The sequence below is a fragment of the Fukomys damarensis genome, unplaced genomic scaffold (genome assembly GCF_012274545.1).
Source record: "Fukomys damarensis isolate Sample0158 unplaced genomic scaffold, DMR_v1.0_HiC HiC_scaffold_32, whole genome shotgun sequence".
Taxonomy (NCBI): domain Eukaryota; kingdom Metazoa; phylum Chordata; class Mammalia; order Rodentia; family Bathyergidae; genus Fukomys; species Fukomys damarensis.
The window spans coordinates 44,571,290-44,592,110 of record NW_022900944.1 but is presented as its reverse complement, the minus strand read 5'-3'; the positions used below and the strand labels follow the sequence as shown (position 1 = coordinate 44,592,110).

Below are 20,821 nucleotides of genomic sequence, written 5' to 3'. Positions count from 1 at the left end.
AGCAGCCGATCCTTACTTCACAAGCTCTTCTCATCATGTCATGAACAGTAAGCACAATCCTGACCCAGATTGAAAAAAAAAGAAAAACAACAACCTGAAATCTACCAGACGCCTGTTATTTCCTCTGTACCTTCCCAGAGGAGGGTCACTGCTGACAGCCCATAATGCCTAAGTAGTGATGCTTTTCTAAAGCACAAGACTCTCAGGGAAATGGAGATCTTGCTCTACAACCTGATGTCTCCTTCCTGGAACCAACTCTTGCTGAGGCCGATGGCTGATGATCTTGGAAAGTGCTTGCCATGCTAAGCACATCCTAAAACAGGCAGAGGAAGGCAGTAACAATCGGTTGGCGCAGAAAGTCATTGCTTTCAATTTGGAAACTGGAACTGGTGATCTTAAAGAAGATGAAAGGTCCCAGGTTTTCCTGATAAGGCAGAGCTTGTCCAGTCTGAATTCTCTTCCCTTGCTCTTTCCTGGACTGAGCCACGCAGGATCAAGTTTCTAGTAGCCTGCCCAACCCATCTTCAGTACGAATAATCCAGGTTCCTGCGGCTCAGTGTCCTCAACTGCAAAATGCCTTCCCCCGCCTCCTTGGGGTTGAACGATAAAGATGCTGGGCATGAGTGTGCCCTGTACACTGTGAGCTCCTGAGCTCCCCTGCAAAGTTAATATAGACTTTTGAACTAGACACTGTGTGTGTAAGTACTTAGCTGGGAGCCTGGCGCACAGATGGATCTCAATAAATGTTGCTTTTTACTTAGTTAACTAAGAGCCCTAAATTAACAATTATTAGAGCCAAGAGGATGACCATCAAAGGAAACTGGATTAAGTCCTAACCTTGGTTGGACAGCTCAAGTTGCCATAGTCCCCACACCACCCCAGGCTCTTCCAGTCAGCAGGGAAAAGTGTTTAATAGGGGTTCTCTTTACAACTCTCCTGCCCTCCCTTCAAAACCAAGCAGCAGATAAAGAGCAGGTCGTAGGTAAGATTCATTCACACAGAAACAGAAAACCCATTCTTGCCCGGCATAGCACAACCCCAATTTCATCTGTCTTTCTTGTTTCCTTTTTTAACTTTTCCAATTTAAATTGCTCCTAGTCCTGCCCCACTGGACCTCCAAAGAGACTAAACTAGTTCTTGTGCAGACTGGAGTCTTAGCAGGCCCCTCTGCTGCTCATGCACTGGATTGATTTTTACACCTAGACGTGTGATTTCTCTGGTGGCTCAGCCTCTGAGAAAAGGCCTCCTTGGCAGGTTACAGGATCAAGATCTCCAAGAGCAGGAGGGAGCAGGGTGGAGGCGGTTTCCTAGAGGCCAAGGCTGAAAAGACAGGTGGACTGGGGGGCAGAGCAGACCAGAGAGAGATGGTAAGTTGAACTTTTTCATCCCAACAGTAAAACATTTTGGGACCCAGCTAATCCTGAGCCAAAAGAGTCACGGTAGGGGTTACACTCAGAAAGGCTAAGTGGCTGGGTTAATAAGGCTTTTAGGATTCCTCACGCCGAGTCTGCAGTACGAAGGCTTCTCCAAGCATCAATTATAAGAGCATAAAATTTTCCGGAATGGAGAAAGGGCACTGAGTTCATGGCACTTGCTGGGATCTGATGGATCTTCATCCATTCTCCTCCGAGTCTTCCAACTTCTCCCCTGCCTTGCTCCCCAGCCACTTTCCAATGCCTAGTAAACACCTTACAACTTTGCTTAATCAATGGCTTGTTTATTAATGCTTCTGTCAAAGAAAAAAGGAAGGTGACCCCTAATAAGCCTCATTTATTGCAAATTGTAGAAAGTTAGTTTACAACAAACACCTACATCTAGTGCTATGCACAAAATTTATTTTCTCCTGTGAGATGGCCATGTTCTCTGGCAAACAGTTAGGGCCTCCAGGTGTACTTGAATGCGGATGCATTCTTTAAGGGAGAGCCTCAGTTTCTTGATCTAAAGCCTAGGGCTAGTTCTTGGGAAATGGCATTGATTTCTGGTGATCAAATTTATAGGAGCTCTGATCAGTTTCCACCTAAAGTGTGTCAGCCACTGTGTTAAGAATGTCAGCATGCTTTAATTCTCCTCCCAAGAACCCCATAAACCCCACTACCTTCTTGTCTTACAGATGAGGGGTCTGAGGCAGAGAGCTATGAGATTGCTGAGGTCACAGGGCAATGGAGTTGAGTCAGCCTCTGGCTGCCTACATCCTCATTCTTAACCACTAACTGCTTTACTTTTCCTTTTAGCCTTTCTTGTTGTCTTCCTGTCTCCTCCCCTTCCCCTCTCCCCCTTACATGACTCCTCCTTCCTAATGTTGCCTCTGTTTCTGAGGTTCACACTTGCTTTTAAGTTCATGTGGGACACAATCTGACACAATAGATTTCCCCCACACTGTTCTGGCTCCTCGGACCCCATGCCACTGATGCCCACTCCCCTTACTTGACTAGAATGGCCTTAAAGTCCGGATGCTCTCCCGCTTCTGTTCCATCCTTCCATCTCACCCACCCATCCAGGCATCCATCTCTCAGTCTTCCCACCTATTCATCTTCCAATCCATCCATTCCAATACCCACTCGCCCACTGTCCATTCATCCATCATCCTCCCATCTACCTAGTTCACTTAACAATGATGTGAGCTCAGATTCTCTACGACTGTGGATAAGTGGTTTCACTTCTCTAATCTTCTATCACTTCTCTTGTAAAACAAGAAAGTTAAAAACATAGCAATAGGACTAGTGGTAGGCTTAAATGAGAGAACAGATGTAAAGAAACTTGGCTCAATGATATACTTACAATGTATCGATTCTACCACTAATTTTCTCCCACACAATAAGCCTTAAAATCTTGGCTTCACTTCTGGCACTGCTCTCTTTCCTCCTTCCCCATCATCCCATTTACTACTAAGCCTCTAAAACTGGTCTTTCTTTTCCGCACTCCCTAGGACCTTTATTAGCTTGAAAGCTAGACTTCTTGCCTTGAGTCTTTCATTAACCAACCCATCTTCCACACCACCCCCAGATTCATTTTTCTGAAATATCATGTTCTATTACATTATTCCCTTCCCCCAAACCTTCACTGGATTTCCACAACCTATTTTAGGAGGGTTTTTTTTTCTTGTTTTGCCTTTTCAATTCTCTTATATTTTTATTATAAATGCAATACAACGACCTCGATGGAGATTTATAAACAAGACAGGAAAAAAAACCCTCAAAATCCCATTACATGAAGAAAACTATCATTAAAATTTCAATAAATTTCATTTCAGACTCCACCTTCCTCACCATATAGGTTGTTTCTTTTGATTGAGTGGGAACAATCTTGCTGTACATACAACCTCCAGTCTAGTATTCATTTCTCACTTATATGATGTTTTTATGCCATTATCATCTTCATAACCATCATCTTTATTGGCTGTGTACTATTCCATTGAGTCATTGAACAGTTTCCATTTCCTAGAAATTTATCTGATTTGTAAAGCACTTAGAGTGCCAGGCACATGACAGTCATTAAATAAATGTTGGCTATTATCACTATTTCCAATTTAGGTTACCACATATAGTGCATAGACATATTTTTGTACCTCTTTTTCTGTACTTAGCTCTGTTTCTTTAACAACTCAGATATAGACTGCTGGCCCAAAGGGCATTTACTGCTTTCATGCCTTTCTGTACTGACTAAAGCAGATATGGCTGGTTTTTCTTCCACCCCCAAGACCCCATGTCATCTGGCCTTCTCATAGAAAGCTGGGTCATCTTCCAAATGCAAGAATCTATACCATTTTGCTGAGTGCTTTCTCTGAGCCCAAAGTCCATATGCAGACAACCCAGTTGTCTCAAAAATCAATGGCAGGAATGGCCTTCAAACAATACCCACCCAGACTTGTGGCACAGTCTAGAGCTCACACATCCCTCACATAGAATGACCCTGAAGTGCCAGCTGCCTCCTGGCTCCCAAGGGCCCCCAGGGGAATTAAGCTCCTGGGACCCACAGTAGTAAGTGGCTGCATAACAGATCATTTGTATAGCTCCTTTCCTTCCAGCCTTACTTGTCTACTCCCTACATTTTCCCCTGGATCACATCCCATATAAATTAATTGCACTCAGGCCCTCCCCTCAGAATCTTCTTTGGATGGAGGGAGCACTCAGGCTGAGGCTGTGATACTTACAGACAAGTTGCTAACAACCATCTTCTGCTAAATACTATCTGTTCACCTCTCCATCTGTGTAAAAATAAGCAAATTCCATTTTCTGAGGATTTATTGTTTGCCAGACCTACAGTTTACAAGATTGTCCAGAATCCCCATCACAATGATATCAGGTAGGTGCCCCTCCCTGTTACAGTTCGGATCTGGGCTGTCTTACAAAGACCCATGTGTTAAAGGATTGGTTTCCATCTGGGGCACAACGGGCAGGTGGCAGAACATCTAGGAGGTGGGGCCTGGCTGGAAAGAGTAGTCCCCAGGATGTGTCTTTTTCCCTGGACCCCTTCTTTTTCTCTCTCTGCCTCCTTCCTGAGCAGCTCTGCTCTGCCACATCCCCCCGCCATGATGTTCTGCTCAACCCCCTTGGCCCAGAAACAGCAGAGCCAAGTAACCACAGACTGAAACCTTTGCCATCATTAGCCCAAATAAATCTTTCCTCCTTTAAGTTGATTTTGTCATGTATTTTGTCAAGCAACTGAAAGTTAACTAACCTACCCTCACTGCAAATGTTGGTAAGTGAGATACAGAGAGCTTAAGCAACTTGCCCATGACCACAAAGCCCAAGAGTAGCAAAGCTAGGATTCAAATTGTAATTCTTTCTTCCCCATGGGGTGTCCATGGTATACCACCAGGCAATGCCCTACAGCAAGAGTAAGATTCTTAGGCTAAAATGACACTGATGCTATTAATAACTGCCATTCCTGTGACTCGGATCCAATTTTTCACTGCATTCCCATTTGTCGTCACTCAGAACGTCCACCGCTGCCCCGAACATGCTGAGCATTTCCACCCCGGGTGTGGACTTTTACCTTCCTTGAGCTTGGAACACTATCCCTTCCTTCTCTAACTAAGCTCTGTTTTGCCCTTATGGGTGTGATCTCCTACTGTTTTTCTCCTTCTTCTACCCACTCGTGAAGCTGACATACCTAACTCTCTGCCTCATCTGTAGATGGGGAGGATGACAGGAGCCATCTCGTTAGGTTGAAGAGAAGCATTTGGCACAGCGCTTGCTTCCTCAAAGGCAGGTACAAAATAGCATCTGTTCATACCGTGGGCTTCTATAATCTCCCCTCCCACCACTGCCTTCTACTCCTTTGCCCCATGTTTCACAGGTCATTTCTACTAAGGAAGCACTAGGAAGTTAAAAGTCACATCTTTGAAGTATCAGATGAATTGGCCAAAGCTTGGAAGTGAGGCCCCCATAGTTGGCAGCACTGCCTTGGAACAGGGCTACCGTCTTGGAATAGAGGCTACCTGAGGAGGTCTGTGGCATGTTCTCGGGGCCTCTCCTCCACTGTTCTTGATAATGCCTGGCACTTAACAAAGTTGCTGGCGGATTAACTGGCAGATTTTTGTCCACAGGAGATGTGAATAATTTTTGTGTAATAGAATAGCTAACTCAAGGGTTTGGCCATGTTGTACATTAACCAGTTTGTTATCTAACTCAGCAATATCATCCTAACATTTCTTTGTTCAATTCCTGATAATTACCTTAGTTTCTTAAATGCCCTCTGAAATAGTCCTAATAGCTTACTGGTTTCCCCATAAATGAATAAGCTAAAGTTTATATTTTCCTGAGATGATGATTTTTCCTTTAGAAAAGTTATACATATATAATGCTATGGCCTCCTGGTAGTAATGGGACATGGTAGAGAAAAAAATCTCTCCCTGGACTGGTAAAGTATGAAGCTTTACACTTGGACCAGGGCTTCTCAATCTCAGCACACTGACCCTTGTTTCAGCACGATTCTCTGTTCTTTCAGCTGATTTCGGGGTACTGAACAACATCCTGACAGGCCCAAGGGATGCCAGGAGCACCTTCCTCCCCCAGCGACAAACATGTCTCCACTCACTAGGCATGGTGCCCTGAGGGGCACAATCACTGGTGGGGAAACACTGGTTTTGACCACATTTCCCATGTCTGTATCAGGACAGAGTTCAGGAGAAGCCACAGAGATTTAAAGTCCACAAAGAATTATTGTGAGCAGGCTTCAAAACCCAAAGAAATTCTGATGGTCTCACAGGTTTGCAAACAGCTATGAACATCAAGGCCACATGCAGAGACTCGATGTGGTAGGTCCAGGCTGGAGAATCTTTCTCTCTCCCCAGGCTCCCAGGTGGTACTAGGTGGAGTACTTGCTGGAGGCCCATACCCTGAAACCCTGAGATCCTGGCACCTTATTCCCCAAAGTGTGTCCCATAAGTTAATACATGGAGCCAAACCTGATGCAAATTTCCTTATCCCAAGGGGCTGGGGAAGACAGCTGGAACATAATGTCAAATAAATATTGAAGTCTCATTTGTTGAAAAAAAAAAAAACTCCACCTGGCTCAGCGGAACTTCAGAGTTTCTCAAAATATTTGACTATATAACCCATATTTCCAGAACCCTTACAATCTATGGAACCAGTATCTTTTCAGAACCCACTACAAACCGTGGCACTGAGAAAATGATCAGAGAGGGGAGAATCGGGTGCTCCTTGATACTTGATGTCACCTGGGAAAGCTGTAAGAATGAGGGGAGCCCAGCAGACCCCTGTCACATGACACCAACTCTAGGAGGCCAGGTCTCAGCCAGGGGCACTGGTGCAGGAGATCTAGTGTGGTCAGTCCCCTGCTCCTCTCCAGCCTTGACTGTAGCTCCCTTCCGACCTTTGGACCCAGGAAGCCAGGGAGAGTCTCTCAGCTCTACTTGATAAGGCCCACTGCCCTCTCAACCACAAACACAAACAAAGCCCTGAACCTGGTCCACAAACAAGCCCTTGGCTTCCTTTCCACTGTGCATGGTTAATGGCTTTGTCACTCTGCATCTAAACATGAAAGAAAAATACAGATAATTAACCTACAAGTGAAGGAGAGGAGAAGTAAACTCCATACAAAGGAATTCTGTGGGGAAGGGGTGTTGGGGAGGTCCTAGAGGAGATAAGAGTTGGGGTTGGGTTCCTTGACTGGAGAGTGACAAGTGCCGGATGTCAGGAGCAAGAGCCCTTCCAGGGCTTTGATCTAAGATTGCCTTCTCACTTCCAAGCTGAACCAGCCAAGAGGCACCAAAGATTCATGTAAATTTGGGTAAATCCTAAATCCTGACAGAATCTGCTATCAGTTTGAGAACACTGACAATTAGCACGCCAACTAAGTTCTCTCTCTTCCTTCCCTCCCTCCCTCTCCTCAAAAGTCAGCCACATACACCCCCCTTCCTTCCCAACAGTCTCTGCTGTTGCTGCCAGCACCCTGCACCAAAAATGCTTGAGCCAGATGGAAATAATAACCAAGATGGATCTTAATCAATCTTCCACATCAGCAAAAGAGAAGGGAAGGACCCTGGCTGTATTTCTAATGGGCCAAAGTTACCTACAGCTGTAGACCTCACAGGTTGCTTTTATGGGTGAAACAAACATGTGAACCAGTGTGGTCAGCCCCAGATTTCCTTGGTCTGCACTCTGGCACTGCCATTGCCAGCTCCAAGCCTCTCAGTATTTTTCCACCTCCATTTTCTGGTCTCTATAGTGGGCGCTTGAATGGAGCAGCTGTTACCGGAAGCGAAGAAGACCAATAGCCTCTGCTCTCAGTGGGCAAATGCACAGAGGCCCTACATGTGCAGGTGGAGCACAGCAGAGCCCTGGGCTGGGACTGCCCTGCCAAGGTTGGTTGCTTTTATTTCTATTTAGAAACAACTTTATTGAGACCTGGTTAGCATAAAAGAAAGCTCACCCTGTTAAAATATACAACGCTGTGGGTGTTGGTGTGTTCATGGAGTTGTGTGTTCATCACCACACTCTAGCTCTAAAAATGTTCACTGCCCCCGCAGAAACCCCATATCCTTTAGCCGTCACTCCTCCTTCCCCTTCCCCACCCTAGAAACCCTCTAATCTGCTCTCTGTCTCCGTGGATTTGCCTGGCCTAGCCAATGCAGTCCAACACATGGAGCCATGCGGCATATGGCCTTCTGTGTCTGCAACCACCTGAGTTTGAGTCTGCATGCATGAGCTCCGAAGCTGTGTGACCTTTGTGAGGCCTTCTGGAGTTTCCTCTTCTGTGGAATGGACTTATAATCACAGCAGATGCCCCGAGGAATTGTTACAAGGAACAAGTCTCGTTAAGACGTCTGAAGGGGTGAGGTACAAACCTTGCTCGTAGCTCTTCTCAGACTTCAACCACCACTCCTACTCCTCCTACTATTACCATTTGCCCTTCCCCTGGTCTAGAGCATCTGACTGGCGATGGGAATCCAGAGAAGGACACAGTGCGGAAAACAGCTCCCGCCCTCCTCAGTGCACAGCCTAGCAGGGAATGTATGATTAGGAACTCAACTTAAAAACTACATCGAAGTCTTATCATATGCACATTTAACTATGTAAATCCAGCTCTTACATCAAAAAAAAAAAAGAGAGAGAGAGAGAAGGAAAACAAACAATGTAAATACTGCAATTAAATGCTGTAAAATTATATCTTGCATATATTCTTTATTATGCACTGTACGTTACTGCATGCATTATACATTTTTCCATATTGATTACAGCACAGGGTTGCATGCATAAAACCATGAATACTGCACGTTAATGGGCAACTTAAAAGACTTCAAGGTTAATGACAATTCTGTGTTTGCCTTAAATCCTGACTTTATAACCCAACCTCTGAGTAAAATTCAACTTTAATGTGTGTCAACAATAACAATTCAGAATTGTTCCAGATGAAATAAATCAACAATAACAATTCAGAATTTTCCAGATGAACTGAAACCCAACAAGCAGCCCACTGAGTTGGGTGTTAGGCTGCAATTGGCTTCAATTGGTCAACACCCATTTGCCAGGCAGCACGGCTGCTCTCCTTGACAAGATCGTAGCCCCATTTTGAAATGGCATGTGGGCGCATAAAGTTGGGGAGAGCTGGCAGTGATTAAGGAAATGTATGGAAATAATCTCTCTCCCTATGACCAACAGTCAGACTAGGGGCAGCTGCACAGCCTCCCCATCCGCCCACTCCTTTGCCTTCTTTACCTTCTTCGTAGCATCCACCACCACCTTCGCAGACATCATATGTGCACCTGCCCACTTTGCGATGTCCCTTTCCCAGCTACTACGTGAGCTTACCAGGGCAGGTGCTTGGCCTGCGTTGTTCATTACTGGGTTCCCAGTGCACAGAACAGTGTCCAGCACGCCTCAGTAATACTTGCTGATGAATGAATGAAGGCGATTGTGTAGACACTCTCTCTACTCTTGGCCCATGGGCTGTCCCCAAGTAATGGACCTCTAGTCCATTACTCTGACCTCAATTTGTTTATGTGTTACTTGTCTGAAAGTGGCGGGGACTCATTCCACCTGGCAGATGAGACCTAAGGTAGCATTCCAGGGCTTTGGCATACTGGTACCATCTAGTGGGAAAGAGAATAACTGCAGGTGGGTGCTTAACCAAGAGCAGGTTTAAAAAGCCACTACCACCATAGCCCTTCCTGTTATCATTAGTTCTACTGAGGAAGTTTCCAGAAACACATACCAGTAACAGCTGGGATCTCATGAACTTGTGTCCAGGTCACAGACTGCAGTTAAAGCACCTGCCACGCCCATCCGCTTTTCTGCTCAGGACCCCTCGAAGCCAAGGTCATTGCTCCATAACTGCACAGTCTGAGCAGGGACACACGGAGGCAGTGGTGAGAGGGAAGCAGGGGGTACCATTATGGATGGGAGATGGGTACAGGGTATGCATACCCCAAACGCCTGTCCCACTGAGAGGCCGTTCCTGAGATGAGTTTTACATAGTCTTTCTGTGGGGTCCTAGCAACAATGAGCCCCACTTTCCTAAGGCACTGACCAGCTTCTTTTTTATCTTATTCTTTCTCCACTTCCAGGCCGTGGGATCATCTCCGAGTTAGCACCCTGCAGCCAAACCTATGTCTCTATCCCTGTTTTGGGAAACCTAATCCAAGACTCAGGATTTAACACCCATACACTTCTGAGTAACAACAACAAAAAAAGGCTTAAGAATTTCAGTCCAGACAATTACTACAAAAGCTAAAATCATCATTTATTTTAGAGTTTGTCTGATAATTATGTTTCATAGTTGACTACCACCACCCTTACCTTGACAAAAGCTAATAGTGTGCAAGTAATCCAGCGATACATGACACTAAGACAATACGATTCTCATGGCAACAAAGGCCAATTAAAATGCCTGATCTCCTTCCCTTGTCTCTGTCTACTCCTGCTGTCTCCTAGTTCAACAAAATAGTGAAGTGGCTAGTTTAGATTAGGGGCCAACAAACCTTGGTAAAGGTCAAATCCAGCTCTGCCTGTTTTTGAAGACAAAGTTTTATTGGAATAAGCCTGGCCCACTTGTTTGTATACTTTAGTGACAGCTTTTATGCTGTATTGATAAAGAGTTGAATGGTTGAAATGGTGGCTACATATTTACTATATGGCCCTTAACCCCCCCCACACACACAAAGTATCTAATGCTGCTTGAAATAATCAGTTGCTATATTTTTAGATTCCCGTAAGTAAAATTTCAACAAAAACAAAAAAATAAGAAGCTAAAGACGCTTCAAATTAAAAGGAAGAAAACTTGTTCTGGCAAAACAGAAGTAAATTTCAAGTTAGACTGAGTCCAACTGTGATGCATTGTCGATCCTTGTGCCTCTAAATGGTCACGGGTCTTGTTTCTTGCAGATTGGAGAAAATACAACAGATAGCAGAATTACACGCCTAGACAGTGTCAGCCCTTGGCACTCGTGCAGACAGCAGTGTGTGAACGGTAGGCAATGGACCTGTCTGAAACTGCGGAGAAACCATGCCATGCTGTGTCCTGGCCTCTGTGTGACCACTTTCACTGCTCTGGTCCTTCTTGCACATGGTAAGGGTAGGTTGTTTGACCTTGGTCAAAGTCAAGGATTCAGACTAGGAGCATAGGGACCTAGGCTAACCCAGCTCTGAAGGCTGCAATAGTAACCCAGGCAGAAGGTCTACCTTGAGAAACAAGAGATTAAAAAAAACAAACAAACAAAAAAAAACAGACAAAGGAAAGAAGTGCTATATAATTGGGGGAGGAGGGCAGGTGCGGAGAAGGAAGCCTTTGTGTACTAGAGTAATGTTATGGTAAATGAACGTGCACAGGAGTCAAAAATGCATAATTCGAACTCTGATCTCAGTTCTCAGTGGCTGAGTGACCTTGGGCAGTTGAATCGGCCACTCATAACTTCCTTTCACCATCTATAAAATCAAGATAAAAATAATTGCTTTTAAGGTAAAGACTTGAGTTAAGATATGCAACAGACTTGTGGCTGCTACAGTAAAATGAACTTACTTCAAGGTACTTTAAATAATAATAGGTGCTCATGGCAGTGGTGCACACAAACACATGCATGTACACACACACACATACACACACACACACACTTGCACACACATGCACCATGTCTTACTAACGTTCCTGGGACCAGCTGCTGGGCAGATACATCTTAAAGACAAGATCTCATAAGATCAAATGATTTTATGAGGTCTGAAATCCTTAGGGAAACAGTCTTTGGGGACCTACCAATATAAGAACTTCCCTGGAGAGCTGTGCATTTTCAGATACATAGTCATTTGTACCCTTCAGTCAGATCCTGAAGGCCAAGGTCACACAGTACCATCAAACCCTAACCTCCCTGGAAGCACAGAGTGTGAAAGTTAATACAGCCAACATCTCCTGGGCACTTAGGAGATGCTAGTTATGGGATGATGGCAGTAACACACAGTCATTCAATCCTCCCAAAAACCTGTAGATTATGTATTAGGTATGTCTTCTCCTTACTTTAAACACAGGAGGAGAAGAAAGAGGGGGGAAATAAAGTAACCCGTGGTCACACAGCATGCAAATGGTGGGCCAGGACTTAAGCTCACTGCTCAGAGAGGGGAGTCTCCCTTCCTCTACTGAGCCTCCCCAGTCCCCGCCTCCTCTGCTGCCCAGCAGGCTCTCATTCTGTGGAGGGCAGGTCTGTTGTGTTCATTTTTGAATTCCTAGATACAAGCGTTCTAAGCATGTCACAGGTGTTACAGATTACGAGACGATGGAAGGAAGACAGAAGAATGAGAAGCAGTTAGAGGGCAGCGGACTCAGTACCTGTCCTTCCTTTGATCTACTTCAGCAATGATTACTTCTTACCATAAAAATTACCAAATTTATAATCATTTTAGCTCTTTACTTGTGTCTTACTAGACTGAGGCACCACGAGAGCAGGATTCGTGCCAATCCTGTCTGCCTCTGGGACGCTCTGCACACAGGCCCAGGCTCAAATACCCGCTCGCACTTGCCTCTCCTGTGATCTTAGGCCAGTTCCTTGAATTCCCAGCGTCCTTACCTGTTAAAAGTGGACAACAACTATACTCCTTCCCCTCTGAGCATAAAGTAAGTGGGTGAGAGCCTGGAATTCAGCACTAGGTAAATCTCTTTTTGGATAAAGCAGGAAGAAAAGAAGGGAAAGGTAGCAGGAAAGCAGGAGAGACAAGTTCAGCATCGATACTGCCACAGAATGCAGGCAGAATGGAGTACAGGCAGGCCAGAATGGCAAGGAGCAGGAGTAAACACTCTGCCTTTCACTGGGCAAACTCCACTCAGTGACTAAGGTGTGTTCATGCAACACCGTGCCAGGGTCCCGTGCATGACTACGGAGTCTGGGGCACGGAGAGTCTATGAGAACCGGATCCTTGAAGCTGATCACGACCTTGATCTGTGAGCACCTTCACAGCGCAGCAGGCCTCCCTGCATCTGAACACTCTTTTATCACCTGAACCTCAAGGTGGGCCGGTATATTTTAAGGAAGAGAGCGCTGAAGCGGCTTTGGTGACGGTCACACAGTAAGAAAGAGGGAAGGTGGGAAACAGAGCCCTGGTTCCTGGTGTGCAGGAGCCATCTAGTCCTAGCTTGAAGAGCGTACAGTTACACGATTCGGGAACTTCCAGGTTGGTAGATTGAAATGCCCATGGGGTAAGTATTTATACCACGGAAACTGGCAAACACCCCACATTAGGTGACAGTTATGTCTTGGTTTGGGTTTGGGTTTTTTTTTTTCTTTCTTTCTTTTTAAAAATTCTTTTTAAGAGGGAGCCAGTTGTTAAACTTTTACCAGCACACCACTGCCTGGCGCCCACCTGAATATTGTGCTACTGTGTTAGAAGCACAAGAGTCACGGATGCTGTACCTGATGTGCTGACACGAGGCTTGTTAGCATTCACAGTGACTGCAGAAAGTAGTAGATCATTATTTGCTTCATGTAAGAAATATTTCTAGTGCTACTGATTGAATGCTCAAGAAACGATTAAAGGGCTTGGCAATGTTTCTCTCAGATATCTTTTGTATGAAAAGTCTCCAGAATTGGTTAATTACAGAGGCTGCACATTGGTCACCCTGGGCAAGAGCACTTCCAGGCCCAAGGTGCCATTCTGGATGCCAGTGTGAACTGTGAGGAGTCCCAGGGCCTCTGCTAAGAACTCCCACACCTGCTAGTGTGGCAGACACTGCCCTGGCGCTCCTGTATGGGCAATGGCTCCAGTTCAGCCAACTGGAAGAGTCAGGCTCGAGCAGGCATCCTCAGCCCCTCACTGCCCTCGCCCTGCCATCTCCAGACCTGCCACCATCAGGCCCTGTGAGAGACTCCACCTAACCACCCCTCAGACTGCCCTGAGAGGAGACATCTGCTCTCTCATCTGTGCCAGAACCCCTGCATCTAGATTCCAGTGAGCCCAGACCTACTAGCTTCTTCCTTCCATTGGTGCCTTTGCTGCACTGCAGCTGGGGTGAACTTTTCAAAGTGAAAATCAGATTGTACCCCTCCATACACCCCCGGTGACCTTCAGTGGTTGCTGGTCATTCTGAGACAAAAACCTGAATCCTTGTGCCCCTGGCTGCCCTGCACACTACTCCTTGGGCTGGGTCGCATTCTCTCCTGCACAGAGACGTCACTGGGCTGTGCCATCTGCCTAGAATACTTTCCCATCCATACCTCTTGTCCACCTCTGCAAATACTATTCCTCCTGTCTCTTTGAACTCAGGAATCGGGCTGTCAGGGAAACCTCCCATGCCCTTCATCTGGAGCAAATGCTGTTCTTACAGTCACTCATTCATTCATTCATGTTTGCTGAGTGCCTACTATGTGCCATGCTTAGCCATGAACATATCAGATAATATGTGCCATAAAGGAGCATATATTCCAATGAAGGAGAAAGACAAAAACAGATGAACACAGTATGTAGAACCCTGTGACCTCCCACAACTTCATTTCTTTCTTTCAGAGTGATTGTCTCAGTTTTACATGATTCATTAAGTGATACTGATCCCCCTGCCAGGCTGAGCCCCAAGACAGTAGAGAAGGGGACTCTGTTAGCAGGTGGAACCCAAACACACAGACACCTGGAACATAGTAGGTCCTCTCCTAGTAGACACCACAGATACCTACATACAGAAGCCATCTCATCCCAAGAATTTCTTTGCAGTCAACATGCCTGAGTGTTGAAGCTCTCCGGGGGCAATCTCTAATGGTTGAGACCCTTTCTCCTCCCCTTTGAGAAGCCTCTTTGCAGCCTCTTTGGTTATAATTTTGAGTTAGACCAGAGGTCAGCTAATTTTTTTTGTAAAGGGTCATATAGTAAATATTTTACTCTTTGAGGACCAGACAATGTCTACTTTTGTTGTTCTAGTACAAAGCAGCCTTAACAATTATGTAAATGAATAGGTATGGCTATGACCTGTGGAACTGTTTTAAAAATGGGCTGCAAGTAGGAATTGGTCCAGGGGACATAATTTGCAACCCCTGGGTTACATAACCCCAGATGCCCTGCAACTTATATCAGCCGAGGGTGAGCCTCTCTGTCTCGAGTTCCTCTGGCAGAGACTAGTAACTCTCTACAGCCCCTTTATTGATCCACAGAACAGATTATCCCAGAAGCTCACATTTCCGGTCTTTGCAGCCACCACCTTCTTCCTGAAGTTTACGACACTAAAAAGTTCCCTGCCTCCTTGAAGGAAAGAGACACTGGCCTGGAGGCCCTGTGAGGCAGGGGTGAGGGCTGCCACATTCCTTCACAGGTCTCCGGGCTCCTCCAGAGGCTGAGCTCATTTCCGGCCCTGCCCAGGCATGTGGCAGGGCTGCTGCAGGCTGAGCAGCTGCTGCCCTCCACCCCAGCGCAGGCTGTGTTCAGCAGGGAGACACAGGGTCTTTGTGCCTCTGCTGCAGATTGGGTGACACTCACTGGTGTTTTTTTAAATCACACATGACATGTCAAAACGTGCCTATCACTAATGTTAATTTTCAAGAATTTGACTTTTGTTGGCACCTGGCAGTGGGAAAAAGTCACTTTTTTTTTTTCCTGGATGTGTATGTAGTTATAGTTACCCTAATCTTTGGGGTCTGTAGCTATGGCAAACAAGAGTCATCTGAGATTTACCTGCCAGTAGGCAACAAAGCAGAATCTGTGAATCTAACATTCACAGAGCCAGACAGCATTAGTTTTAGCATTAACACTGAGTGTAGAACCATGGTAAGACAGGGTGTGGTTTAGATTTGCTGGGAAGGGAGGCATGATCTGATTCCAGGACATACGCCAAATAATTCTCAGGACCCTGTATATGAACTTCTCATGGGTTCCTGAGATGTGTGCAATGAAAAGAGACAGGACGCCGTTAAGTGCTCGCTAAGATGCCACCTGACGTTAGCCCACCCTATATTCTCTAGAGTGTACTTTAGTTTCTTTTATTTTTATTTGGGCCAATATCACTCTGCAGAGCCAATTTTTTCCCCTACCATTCATTTTTAATTTTCTCTACCTCAAATAAATGTGCAAGGTTACCATCATTTTTGCTTGTTTCAGTTCTTTGTTCCAGATGAAAAGAACCCGGAAGCCACCTCCAGAAGGAGATGCTAACACCCCCAGACTCTGTAACAATGTTAGGTATTAACAGTTGAAAACCGGTTTTAAAACATCACACAAGCTCCAGGACAGGAATGGAGATGACGGAATCCATGCAGAAGACAGCCCTAGGTGACAAGGTTATGATGTAATATCCTTCTGAAGTTACAAATGCTGAATATTAGCCTAGTGCTCCCACAGCCCCTGCAAGACTAAGTACAATACGTTTCTTTGGTGTTCTGAATAAGGGCATCCTCTGAGGGAGCAACACTCTTGCAATGGCAACACCCAAGGTGTCACTGTCCTCCAAGGCGAGTAATGTAGGGCCCCAGGGCCCATACATTATCCCGTTGGTCCCAAATCATTTGGCTGCTGACTCACAGCAGAAGCTCACCAGCCCTCTGGTGTACCAGGCTCATACTGACCCCGATCTGCACAGTGTCCCCTGTTGGGGTTAAGTTGCGTGTGAAGCAGTGATCAACAACATCGATGGTAATGTTCTCAGGGAGGGCCGAAGTCTTGATGGTGCTATTCTAGGGCTCCTGTGAATGATGTTCAATCACAGGGCTCACAAAGGGGCCAACCCCTTCCTTTTCAAATATCCCATCACTGAAACATTGACTGCATCCATTTTATTTGGCCTCATAACTCATGAGGCACGGGTCCAAAAGCAAAGGGCAAGTGAATAAAATCAGTGCATACAATGGGCTAAGTACAGTATCTCGGGGAACAGTGAGGATTGTGGCAAAATACTGTACAGAGGCATGTGCTGCCTGAAGGGAACAGTAGTGACTTGGCTCCAGCCAGGTATGGCCAGGTAGGAATGTGGATCTAGGATTGCACGGCCTGATTTTTTTAAAGAAATGCAAGAAAATCTAGATCAAACATTGTATATCCATTGGTACAGTTGGCCTGCAGTTGCTCCTTTGCAATCTCTCCCTGAATTCAGACTTGCAGAATTGGGAAAGACTAACAGCAAGCAGATGACTTGAGGCTCATTCTACTACACCAAAGAGAGAGCCATTCTCCAAAGAGCCCAGTTAGGTCAGCTCTTCAAGCTGGAAATGTCATCCTTCTTCCTTTCTCGCCTTCCTTTAGCTGCTTCTCTCAGCAGAGAAAGATGACTTTCCTTCCCATCCTCAGGATATAGCCACCCCCAGTGCCTGCTGAAGGCACAAGACATTCTGCAGTCCAGCCAGCTACTGTGGCTGCAGAACAGAGTGGCCTTGGGGAACTGTATTGGCAGCATCCCTCAGGAGGTCCAGATTCTTTTGGGCATGCAGACACCTTGCTGACAGCTAAATGGAAACAATGCCCAAATCACTGGTCACTTGATTTGATGCTGCCCAACTGATTATTGTAATTGGATGAGATAGGTATTTCTGTCTCCTTTTCAACTGGTGTTGGAGGGTGGAGCTTCTGGCTCATGACTCACTCTTCTGGGTAGTTACCTAATAGGGAAGATTATCTCCCTTCACAGGCAGAACTGTTCCTGCCTGTTAGCTGCCTAAAGAATAAAACCAGGTCCAACCAAAGCCAAATGCCAGGAAATCTCAGAACTTCCTCACACTCCATATTGCATTGTCTGCAAAGATCTTTGCAATTTTCCTGGCTCTAATACTCTGAGGGGATTCAGGGTTGAAGAAAAAATAGAACAGAACCAACTACAATGGGGAAAAGGAAGAAAGAAACTAGTGAGAAATGGCAATACTTATCGTTTCAGGGAGCTTGCAGCAAATAATCTGGAGTAAAGAGAATAGTTTTGTTTTCATGGAGCTGCTACACTAAAGTTCTGTAAAACATGAGCTGTAAATTCAAAATTTTGTAATGCTGTGGATGGAGCCCTCTTCTGGAGGAAGCTTTCAACAGGTATTAAAATAAGATCAAAACACATGAGATGAAAACACACACGCACACATACACATACAACATATCCACAAATCTCTGGACTATTTAAATGTCATCATCCATATCTGTCATCCCGGTGTGAATACTTAGTCTTCTCCTTACCTCCCCAGAACAGAAAGTATCCGGACTCCCCACGAAACTATATCTGTGGAAGGAAAGAAAGCACCTAGCTATCCTTTTTCCAGAAGACAGAACTTTAGGATAAGGCTCAATCTCACATCCAAACTTGGGTACTTTCATACAGTGGAGTTATTGAGTACGTTCATCTGTTGGGCAATTTCACTCTGACACACAGAGGTTGCTTCTAGAAGGGAACAGATTTCACTTAATGTAACACTCAAGGGCCAAAGAAAGGACATGGAAGATGGGAGGGAGGCAGAGGAGGGGAGGTCAGCTTAGAGCTTTAGAAACTTGCAACACACACTATGGAATTACATGAATCCAGATGAATCTAGAACACATATCCAACCTGGAGTTTATACAATCTTTTTTGGAACTTCCAAAAAAGCATTCAGACATATGAACTCTACAACTTTGATCACTTTTGCCATTTGCATCTGTTTTCCCAGTGCTCCTGAAGTCTAACTGGATGGAGCCATAGGTGTCTGCAGAGAAACACTGCTCTCAAACTTTGTGAAGTTGCAACCAGTTTGAAAGCTACAGATTCTCATTTAAAATCCTGAAAACCAGATTCTTACTCCAAGAGAGAACACCCCACTTTAAATCAAAATCAGAATCACATGGAACATTTTTAGGCACTCCCGAGTGATTGCTCTCCAAACCTGAACCACTCCCTAAAATCCCTATTCTTGGGAGATTACTCATGCATTGTTGAAACATTGGGTTAGTTGCAAGGGCTACCCAATGGGGGCTGGAGGGATGGTATCTACAGTGGAATTTCTAGCTCATGTCTCTCTTGTGTCACATTCATTACCGTAGGGGCCACTTCTGGGCTGGTCTTTTCCTAAACACTCCAAAAGAGGAAAGGTGACTATTGTTTAAATTTGCCAGCTTCCAGCCATTGTTGCTTAGAATTCCTCATCGCCTACCCAAATGCCAAAACATCAGCAACCCTGCCTATAAGCTTACAGAGACTAATGGCTTCCAAAGCCGGACCCAGTGTCTTACAACTGCGGTGGAAAAACACACATAGGCTTGCCTGAGCACCACCAGGGCAGAGTGACTAATTTGCTTTATTACTTTGTTTTTCCCTCTCTTCGGTTTTCTCTGCCTCAGGAAAGTTTCATTCTTTCTGGCTGACTCAAAGGCTCAGAGACTTTCCCCACTTTTCTTTATGGTACACAGAGCTGTGCACTTGAACCTCCTGCTGGTGATTGTACTCAGATGATTTCCTAGAGAGGTGCTATTGCTACCAGGATATCAATTACTGTCCTAATGTGGACATTTGCTCAGATCATGTGTAACAATCGAAAAGAGAAATAAGTGCCTCAGGGCAGGCAATTCAACTCCTATTCTAAAGCAACTGAGTGAGCCTTCAGAAGCCACCTGTGCCAGCCAGACACTGGGGGAGGATATACACAGATGCTTTGCAGAGGGTGCATACGCAGTGCCCCTAGAGTGGGGGGATCTTGGCCGCTGGCACTCCCTCTGACTTGCTCTAAGGGAGGCATGACTTCAAGCAAGCTCTGGAATCTGAACAGAAGTAGAACCATACCAGGCAAAGTGCTGGGAAGGCAATATTTATTGCCCCAGACAACAATAGCACCTGGAGTGGCAGACCTGAGCAAATTCATTACCTAGGGCATCCTGTTAGATGCAACCCTACCCAGCAGTCCCAGGAAAGCAGTAGATTAATTTCACAGTGGAGCACCTGGAAGCTCAGAGAGGTAAAGCAACTTGCCCAGGGTGGAACCAGTAGCACAGGGCAAGAAGGATTTGTCAAATCTTTCCATCTGAGACATGCTCTGAACCATTTCACTACAATAGCATACATATACAACATACAGCCATGGGGCTGTTTGGAGCCCAGAAAATTTAGGAAACTGAGGCAAGACTGAAGGCCATAAGGACCCCAAGAGAATCATCCTGGTAGGAGAGAAGCTACACTTGAGTTGTCCTGCATGGAGCAGCGTATCCAGGGAAGAAGTCAGAAACCAGGCACCTTCCTCTGCCCCTTGGCACACTCATTCACAGATCCCTTCTTGGAGTCACTTCCACGGTCGCCGCATTCCTGGGATGCTGGTCCATTTCCGGACTAACCTCACCACTGACCCAGCAGTAGTCTCCTTCTAAGGCTGCACGGGATCTCCTCATGCCCCTTCTCATCCCAAGCAAACACATACGCCTCTTCCTCTGGCATCCAGGCAGGAGTCCTGGCCACAACTCAGCTCCATTGCAAGCACCCGCGGCACTCCCTGTCCCCTTCCCTCCTCCCTGCCCGGCCCTGCCTTTTTCTCACCCACCCATTTGTAAGCTGCCAGCCCACGAAGAGTCGCAGAGGACGACAGGGAGGCCCACAGGGACTGGGGTAGGGTGCTCTGGCAGCCACAGGCCCTAAGTAGGGCTGGGCGCGCCCCTCAGCCGACAGTACCTCGGCCTGGTCTCTGGCACGGCTTCCCTGCCCGGAAACTTCCCAAGATCCCCGAGATGCAGAGCGGTGGCAGAAGGCCTGTCTCCAGAGCCCCTCTCTGGCTGGGTCGCGGGCCCTGCCTGACAGCCGCAGCGCTTGGAGGGTTAACCAGGCAGCTGCATCCCGGGTGGGCAAGGCTTGAACTTTTCTCTGCGCTCCGCACCCGCCCGCCCGGGAAAGCAACGTAGCCTGGGCTTGGGCCCGAGCTCCAGCTGGATGGACAATGGGGGGTGGGAGGGGGCTGGGGCCTGCGCCCTGCGCC

The 20,821-nt window shown here is 46.2% G+C and overlaps 1 protein-coding gene across 1 annotated transcript in view; it reads right to left on the bottom strand.

Annotated features, from left to right (window-relative positions):
- Cdh13 (cadherin 13) overlaps positions 1 to 20,821 on the bottom strand; it is a 962,550-nt gene that overhangs the window by 940,687 nt on the left and 1,042 nt on the right. The window lies entirely within an intron of this gene.